This window comes from Taudactylus pleione, unplaced genomic scaffold (genome assembly GCF_031769625.1).
Source record: "Taudactylus pleione unplaced genomic scaffold, aTauple2 ptg000550l, whole genome shotgun sequence".
Classification (NCBI taxonomy): Eukaryota; Metazoa; Chordata; class Amphibia; order Anura; family Myobatrachidae; genus Taudactylus; species Taudactylus pleione.
This window is the reverse complement of record NW_028284952.1, coordinates 3552501-3560000: the sequence shown is the minus strand read 5'-3', so window position 1 is coordinate 3560000 and position 7500 is coordinate 3552501. Positions and strand designations below refer to the sequence as shown.

The 7500-nt window shown below is 38.0% G+C and overlaps 29 pseudogenes; all 29 read right to left on the bottom strand.

Annotated features, from left to right (window-relative positions):
* Positions 1–100: 100 nt before the first annotated feature.
* Positions 101–219, bottom strand: LOC148496901 (5S ribosomal RNA; annotated as a pseudogene).
* A 116-nt stretch (positions 220–335) lies between these two features.
* Positions 336–454, bottom strand: LOC148496900 (5S ribosomal RNA; annotated as a pseudogene).
* Positions 455–568: 114 nt separating this feature from the next.
* Positions 569–687, bottom strand: LOC148496899 (5S ribosomal RNA; annotated as a pseudogene).
* A 116-nt stretch (positions 688–803) lies between these two features.
* LOC148496898 (5S ribosomal RNA) lies at positions 804–922 on the bottom strand (annotated as a pseudogene).
* A 116-nt stretch (positions 923–1038) lies between these two features.
* Positions 1039–1157, bottom strand: LOC148496897 (5S ribosomal RNA; annotated as a pseudogene).
* Positions 1158–1273: 116 nt separating this feature from the next.
* LOC148496896 (5S ribosomal RNA) lies at positions 1274–1392 on the bottom strand (annotated as a pseudogene).
* A 351-nt stretch (positions 1393–1743) lies between these two features.
* LOC148496895 (5S ribosomal RNA) lies at positions 1744–1862 on the bottom strand (annotated as a pseudogene).
* A 116-nt stretch (positions 1863–1978) lies between these two features.
* Positions 1979–2097, bottom strand: LOC148496894 (5S ribosomal RNA; annotated as a pseudogene).
* Positions 2098–2213: 116 nt separating this feature from the next.
* Positions 2214–2332, bottom strand: LOC148496893 (5S ribosomal RNA; annotated as a pseudogene).
* Positions 2333–2447: 115 nt separating this feature from the next.
* Positions 2448–2566, bottom strand: LOC148496892 (5S ribosomal RNA; annotated as a pseudogene).
* Positions 2567–2682: 116 nt separating this feature from the next.
* On the bottom strand, positions 2683–2801 carry LOC148496891 (5S ribosomal RNA; annotated as a pseudogene).
* A 116-nt stretch (positions 2802–2917) lies between these two features.
* On the bottom strand, positions 2918–3036 carry LOC148496890 (5S ribosomal RNA; annotated as a pseudogene).
* Positions 3037–3151: 115 nt separating this feature from the next.
* Positions 3152–3270, bottom strand: LOC148496889 (5S ribosomal RNA; annotated as a pseudogene).
* Positions 3271–3386: 116 nt separating this feature from the next.
* Positions 3387–3505, bottom strand: LOC148496888 (5S ribosomal RNA; annotated as a pseudogene).
* Positions 3506–3856: 351 nt separating this feature from the next.
* LOC148496887 (5S ribosomal RNA) lies at positions 3857–3975 on the bottom strand (annotated as a pseudogene).
* Positions 3976–4091: 116 nt separating this feature from the next.
* Positions 4092–4210, bottom strand: LOC148496886 (5S ribosomal RNA; annotated as a pseudogene).
* Positions 4211–4326: 116 nt separating this feature from the next.
* Positions 4327–4445, bottom strand: LOC148496885 (5S ribosomal RNA; annotated as a pseudogene).
* Positions 4446–4559: 114 nt separating this feature from the next.
* Positions 4560–4678, bottom strand: LOC148496884 (5S ribosomal RNA; annotated as a pseudogene).
* A 116-nt stretch (positions 4679–4794) lies between these two features.
* On the bottom strand, positions 4795–4913 carry LOC148496883 (5S ribosomal RNA; annotated as a pseudogene).
* Positions 4914–5029: 116 nt separating this feature from the next.
* LOC148496882 (5S ribosomal RNA) lies at positions 5030–5148 on the bottom strand (annotated as a pseudogene).
* A 116-nt stretch (positions 5149–5264) lies between these two features.
* Positions 5265–5383, bottom strand: LOC148496881 (5S ribosomal RNA; annotated as a pseudogene).
* Positions 5384–5499: 116 nt separating this feature from the next.
* LOC148496880 (5S ribosomal RNA) lies at positions 5500–5618 on the bottom strand (annotated as a pseudogene).
* A 351-nt stretch (positions 5619–5969) lies between these two features.
* On the bottom strand, positions 5970–6088 carry LOC148496879 (5S ribosomal RNA; annotated as a pseudogene).
* A 116-nt stretch (positions 6089–6204) lies between these two features.
* On the bottom strand, positions 6205–6323 carry LOC148496878 (5S ribosomal RNA; annotated as a pseudogene).
* A 116-nt stretch (positions 6324–6439) lies between these two features.
* Positions 6440–6558, bottom strand: LOC148496877 (5S ribosomal RNA; annotated as a pseudogene).
* Positions 6559–6673: 115 nt separating this feature from the next.
* LOC148496876 (5S ribosomal RNA) lies at positions 6674–6792 on the bottom strand (annotated as a pseudogene).
* A 116-nt stretch (positions 6793–6908) lies between these two features.
* Positions 6909–7027, bottom strand: LOC148496875 (5S ribosomal RNA; annotated as a pseudogene).
* A 116-nt stretch (positions 7028–7143) lies between these two features.
* Positions 7144–7262, bottom strand: LOC148496874 (5S ribosomal RNA; annotated as a pseudogene).
* A 116-nt stretch (positions 7263–7378) lies between these two features.
* On the bottom strand, positions 7379–7497 carry LOC148496873 (5S ribosomal RNA; annotated as a pseudogene).
* Positions 7498–7500: the final 3 nt, after the last annotated feature.

The following is a 7500-nucleotide window of genomic DNA, read 5'->3' as shown; positions in this document are numbered from 1 at the left end:
TTTAGACCTCTTTTACTTCTTAACTCAAGTAAATTCATTGATAAGTTGAAAAAATTAAATGTAAAATGTAATACAAAAGAATGTTTTGGCTGTCTAAAATTATCTACAGCACCTGGTATTCCCAGGTGGTCTCCCATCCAAGTTCAAACCAGGCCCAACACTGCATAGCTTCCAAGATCAGACGAGATTGGGCATGTCCAGTGTGGTTTGGCTGTAGGTGCTCAAAGGCATTAAATTTAGACCTCTATTACTTCTTAACTCAAGGAAATTCATTGATAAGTTGAAAAAATTAAATGTAAAATGTAATAGAAAAGAATGTTATGGCAGTATAAAATTACCTACAGCACCTGCGATTCCTAGGTGGTCTCCCATCCAAGTACTAACCAGGCCCAACACTGCATAGCTTCCAAGATCAGACGATATTGGGCATGTCCAGTGTGGTTTGGCTGAAGGAGCTCAAAACATTAACTTTAGACCTCTTTTACTTCTTAACTCAAGTAAATTCAATGATAAGTTGATAAATGAAATGAAAAATGTAATAGAAAAGAATGTTATGGCAGTATAAAATTACCTACAGCTCCTGGTATTCCCAGGTGGTCTCCCATCCAAGTACTAACCAGGCCCAATACTGCATAGCTTCCAAGATAAGACGAGATTGGGCATGTCCAGTGTGGTTTGGCTGTAGGTGCTCAAAAACATTAACAATAGACCTCTTTTACTTCTTAACTCAAGTAAATTCATTGATAAGTAGAAAAAATTAAATGTAAAATGTAATAGAAAAGAATGTTTTGGCTGTCTAAAATTACATACAGCACCTGGTATTCCCAGGTGGTCTCCCATCCAAGTACTAACCAGGCCCAACACTGCATAGCTTCCAAGATCAGACGAGATTGGGCATGTCCAGTGTGGTTTGGCTGTAGGTGCTCAAAAACATTAACTTTAGACCTCTATTACTTCTTAACTCAAGTAAACTCATTGATAAGTTGAAAAAATTAAATGTAAAATGTAATAGAAAAGAATGTTATGGCTGCATAAAATTACCTACAGCACCTGGTATTCCCAGGTGGTCTCCCATCCAAGTACTAACCAGGCCCAACACTGCATAGCTTCGAAGATCAGACGAGATGCGGCATGTCCAGTGTGGTTTGGCTGAAGGAGCTCAAAAACATTAACTTTAGACCTCTTTTACTTCTTTACTCAAGTAAATTCATTGATAAGTTGAAAAAATTAAATGTAAAATGTAATAGAAAAGAATGGTATGGCTGCATAAAATTACCTACAGCACCTGGTATTCCCAGGTGGTCTCCCATCCCAGTACTAACCAGGCCCAACACTGCATAGCTTCCAAGATCAGACGAGATTGGGCATGTCCAGTGTGGTTTGGCTGTTGGTGCTCAAAAACGTTAACTTTAGACATCTTTTACTTCTTAACTCAAGTAAATTCATTGATAAGTTGAAAAAATTTAATGTAAAATTTAATAGAAAAGAATGTTATGGCAGTATAAAATTACCTACAGCACCTGCTATTCCCAGGTGGTCTCCCATCCAAGTACTAACCAGGCCCAACCCTGCAAAGCCTCCAAGATCAGACGAGATTGTGCATGTCCAGTGTGGTTTGGATGTAGGTGCTCAAAAGCATTAACTTTAGACCTCTATTACTTCTTAACTCAAGTAAATTCATTGATAAGTTGAAAAAATTAAATGTAAACTGTAATAGAAAAGAATGTTATGGCAGTATAAAAATACCTACAGCACATGGGATTCTTAGGTGGTCTCCCATCCAAGTACTAACCAGGCCCAACACTGCATAGCTTCCAAGATCAGACGAGATTGGGCATGTCCAGTGTGGTTTGAATGTAGGTGCTCAAAAACATTAACTTTAGACCTCTTTTACTTCTTAACTCAAGTAAATTCATTGATAAGTTGAAAAAATTAAATGTAAAATGTAATACAAAAGAATGTTTTGGCTGTCTAAAATTATCTACAGCACCTGGTATTCCCAGGTGGTCTCCCATCCAAGTTCAAACCAGGCCCAACACTGCATAGCTTCCAAGATCAGACGAGATTGGGCATGTCCAGTGTGGTTTGGCTGTAGGTGCTCAAAGGCATTAAATTTAGACCTCTATTACTTCTTAACTCAAGGAAATTCATTGATAAGTTGAAAAAATTAAATGTAAAATGTAATAGAAAAGAATGTTATGGCAGTATAAAATTACCTACAGCACCTGGGATTCCTAGGTGGTCTCCCATCCAAGTACTAACCAGGCCCAACACTGCATAGCTTCCAAGATCAGACGATATTGGGCATGTCCAGTGTGGTTTGGCTGAAGGAGCTCAAAAACATTAACTTTAGACCTCTTTTACTTCTTAACTCAAGTAAATTCAATGATAATTTGATAAATGAAATGAAAAATGTAATAGAAAAGAATGTTATGGCAGTATAAAATTACCTACAGCTCCTGGTATTCCCAGGTGGTCTCCCATCCAAGTACTAACCAGGCCCAATACTGCATAGCTTCCAAGATAAGACGAGATTGGGCATGTCCAGTGTGGTTTGGCTGTAGGTGCTCAAAAACATTAACTATAGACCTCTTTTACTTCTTAACTCAAGTAAATTCATTGATAAGTAGAAAAAATTAAATGTAAAATGTAATAGAAAAGAATGTTTTGGCTGTCTAAAATTACATACAGCACCTGGTATTCCCAGGTGGTCTCCCATCCAAGTATTAACCAGGCCCAACACTGCATAGCTTCCAAGATCAGACGAGATTGGGCATGTCCAGTGTGGCTTGGCTGTAGGTGCTCATAAACATTAACTTTAGACCTCTATTACTTCTTAACTCAAGTAAACTCATTGATAAGTTGAAAAAATTAAATGTAAAATGTAATAGAAAAGAATGTTATGGCTGCATAAAATTACCTACAGCACCTGGTATTCCCAGGTGGTCTCCCATCCAAGTACTAACCAGGCCCAACACTGCATAGCTTCGAAGATCAGACGAGATGCGGCATGTCCAGTGTGGTTTGGCTGAAGGAGCTCAAAAACATTAACTTTAGACCTCTTTTACTTCTTAACTCAAGTAAATTCAATGACAAGTTGAAAAATTAAATGTAAAATGTAATAGAAAAGAATGTTATGGCAGTATAAAATTACCTACAGCTCCTGGTATTCCCAGGTGGTCTCCCATCCAAGTACTAACCAGGCCCTACACTGCATAGCTTCCAAGATCAGATGAGATTGAGCATGTCCAGTGTGGTTTGGCTGTAGGTGCTCAAAAACCTTAACTTTAGACATCTTTTACTTCTTAACTCAAGAAAATTCATTGATAAGTTGAAAAAATTTAATGTAAAATTTAATAGAAAAGAATGTTATGGCAGTATAAAATTACCTACAGCACCTGGTATTCCCAGGTGGTCTCCCATTCAAGTACTAACCAGGCCCAACACTGCATAGCTTCCAAGATCAGACGAGATTGGGCATGTCCAGTGTGGTTTGGCTGTAGGCGCTAAAAAACATTAACTTTAGACCTCTTTTACTTCTTAACTCAAGTAAATTCATTGATAAGTTGAAAAAATTTAATGTAAAGTTTAATAGAAAATAATGTTATGGCAGTATAAAATTACCTACAGCACCTGCTATTCCCAGGTGGTCTCCCATCCAAGTACTAACCAGGCCCAACCCTGCAAAGCCTCCAAGATCAGACGAGATTGTGCATGTCCAGTGTGGTTTGGATGTAGGTGCTCAAAAGCATTAACTTTAGACCTCTATTACTTCTTAACTCAAGTAAATTCATTGATAAGTTGAAAAAATTAAATGTAAACTGTAATAGAAAAGAATGTTATGGCAGTATAAAAATACCTACAGCACATGGGATTCTTAGGTGGTCTCCCATCCAAGTACTAACCAGGCCCAACACTGCATAGCTTCCAAGATCAGACGAGATTGGGCATGTCCAGTGTGGTTTGAATGTAGGTGCTCAAAAACATTAACTTTAGACCTCTTTTACTTCTTAACTCAAGTAAATTCATTGATAAGTTGAAAAAATTAAATGTAAAATGTAATACAAAAGAATGTTTTGGCTGTCTAAAATTATCTACAGCACCTGGTATTCCCAGGTGGTCTCCCATCCAAGTTCAAACCAGGCCCAACACTGCATAGCTTCCAAGATCAGACGAGATTGGGCATGTCCAGTGTGGTTTGGCTGTAGGTGCTCAAAGGCATTAAATTTAGACCTCTATTACTTCTTAACTCAAGGAAATTCATTGATAAGTTGAAAAAATTAAATGTAAAATGTAATAGAAAAGAATGTTATGGCAGTATAAAATTACCTACAGCACCTGCGATTCCTAGGTGGTCTCCCATCCAAGTACTAACCAGGCCCAACACTGCATAGCTTCCAAGATCAGACGATATTGGGCATGTCCAGTGTGGTTTGGCTGAAGGAGCTCAAAACATTAACTTTAGACCTCTTTTACTTCTTAACTCAAGTAAATTCAATGATAAGTTGATAAATGAAATGAAAAATGTAATAGAAAAGAATGTTATGGCAGTATAAAATTACCTACAGCTCCTGGTATTCCCAGGTGGTCTCCCATCCAAGTACTAACCAGGCCCAATACTGCATAGCTTCCAAGATAAGACGAGATTGGGCATGTCCAGTGTGGTTTGGCTGTAGGTGCTCAAAAACATTAACTATAGACCTCTTTTACTTCTTAACTCAAGTAAATTCATTGATAAGTAGAAAAAATTAAATGTAAAATGTAATAGAAAAGAATGTTTTGGCTGTCTAAAATTACATACAGCACCTGGTATTCCCAGGTGGTCTCCCATCCAAGTACTAACCAGGCCCAACACTGCATAGCTTCCAAGATCAGACGAGATTGGGCATGTCCAGTGTGGTTTGGCTGTAGGTGCTCAAAAACATTAACTTTAGACCTCTATTACTTCTTAACTCAAGTAAACTCATTGATAAGTTGAAAAAATTAAATGTAAAATGTAATAGAAAAGAATGTTATGGCTGCATAAAATTACCTACAGCACCTGGTATTCCCAGGTGGTCTCCCATCCAAGTACTAACCAGGCCCAACACTGCATAGCTTCGAAGATCAGACGAGATGCGGCATGTCCAGTGTGGTTTGGCTGAAGGAGCTCAAAAACATTAACTTTAGACCTCTTTTACTTCTTTACTCAAGTAAATTCATTGATAAGTTGAAAAAATTAAATGTAAAATGTAATAGAAAAGAATGGTATGGCTGCATAAAATTACCTACAGCACCTGGTATTCCCAGGTGGTCTCCCATCCCAGTACTAACCAGGCCCAACACTGCATAGCTTCCAAGATCAGACGAGATTGGGCATGTCCAGTGTGGTTTGGCTGTTGGTGCTCAAAAACGTTAACTTTAGACATCTTTTACTTCTTAACTCAAGTAAATTCATTGATAAGTTGAAAAAATTTAATGTAAAATTTAATAGAAAAGAATGTTATGGCAGTATAAAATTACCTACAGCACCTGGTATTCCCAGGTGGTCTCCCATTCAAGTACTAACCAGGCCCAACACTGCATGGCTTCCAAGATCAGACGAGATTGGGCATGTCCAGTGTGGTTTGGCTGTAGGCGCTAAAAAACATTAACTTTAGACCTCTTTTACTTCTTAACTCAAGTAAATTCATTGATAAGTTGAAAAAATTTAATGTAAAGTTTAATAGAAAAGAATGTTATGGCAGTATAAAATTACCTACAGCACCTGCTATTCCCAGGTGGTCTCCCATCCAAGTACTAACCAGGCCCAACCCTGCAAAGCCTCCAAGATCAGACGAGATTGTGCATGTCCAGTGTGGTTTGGATGTAGGTGCTCAAAAGCATTAACTTTAGACCTCTATTACTTCTTAACTCAAGTAAATTCATTGATAAGTTGAAAAAATTAAATGTAAACTGTAATAGAAAAGAATGTTATGGCAGTATAAAAATACCTACAGCACATGGGATTCTTAGGTGGTCTCCCATCCAAGTACTAACCAGGCCCAACACTGCATAGCTTCCAAGATCAGACGAGATTGGGCATGTCCAGTGTGGTTTGAATGTAGGTGCTCAAAAACATTAACTTTAGACCTCTTTTACTTCTTAACTCAAGTAAATTCATTGATAAGTTGAAAAAATTAAATGTAAAATGTAATACAAAAGAATGTTTTGGCTGTCTAAAATTATCTACAGCACCTGGTATTCCCAGGTGGTCTCCCATCCAAGTTCAAACCAGGCCCAACACTGCATAGCTTCCAAGATCAGACGAGATTGGGCATGTCCAGTGTGGTTTGGCTGTAGGTGCTCAAAGGCATTAAATTTAGACCTCTATTACTTCTTAACTCAAGGAAATTCATTGATAAGTTGAAAAAATTAAATGTAAAATGTAATAGAAAAGAATGTTATGGCAGTATAAAATTACCTACAGCACCTGGGATTCCTAGGTGGTCTCCCATCCAAGTACTAACCAGGCCCAACACTGCATAGCTTCCAAGATCAGACGATATTGGGCATGTCCAGTGTGGTTTGGCTGAAGGAGCTCAAAAACATTAACTTTAGACCTCTTTTACTTCTTAACTCAAGTAAATTCAATGATAATTTGATAAATGAAATGAAAAATGTAATAGAAAAGAATGTTATGGCAGTATAAAATTACCTACAGCTCCTGGTATTCCCAGGTGGTCTCCCATCCAAGTACTAACCAGGCCCAATACTGCATAGCTTCCAAGATAAGACGAGATTGGGCATGTCCAGTGTGGTTTGGCTGTAGGTGCTCAAAAACATTAACTATAGACCTCTTTTACTTCTTAACTCAAGTAAATTCATTGATAAGTAGAAAAAATTAAATGTAAAATGTAATAGAAAAGAATGTTTTGGCTGTCTAAAATTACATACAGCACCTGGTATTCCCAGGTGGTCTCCCATCCAAGTATTAACCAGGCCCAACACTGCATAGCTTCCAAGATCAGACGAGATTGGGCATGTCCAGTGTGGCTTGGCTGTAGGTGCTCATAAACATTAACTTTAGACCTCTATTACTTCTTAACTCAAGTAAACTCATTGATAAGTTGAAAAAATTAAATGTAAAATGTAATAGAAAAGAATGTTATGGCTGCATAAAATTACCTACAGCACCTGGTATTCCCAGGTGGTCTCCCATCCAAGTACTAACCAGGCCCAACACTGCATAGCTTCGAAGATCAGACGAGATGCGGCATGTCCAGTGTGGTTTGGCTGAAGGAGCTCAAAAACATTAACTTTAGACCTCTTTTACTTCTTTACTCAAGTAAATTCATTGATAAGTTGAAAAAATTAAATGTAAAATGTAATAGAAAAGAATGGTATGGCTGCATAAAATTACCTACAGCACCTGGTATTCCCAGGTGGTCTCCCATCCCAGTACTAACCAGGCCCAACACTGCATAGCTTCCAAGATCAGACGAGATTGGGCATGTCCAGTGTGGTTTGGCTGTTGGTGCT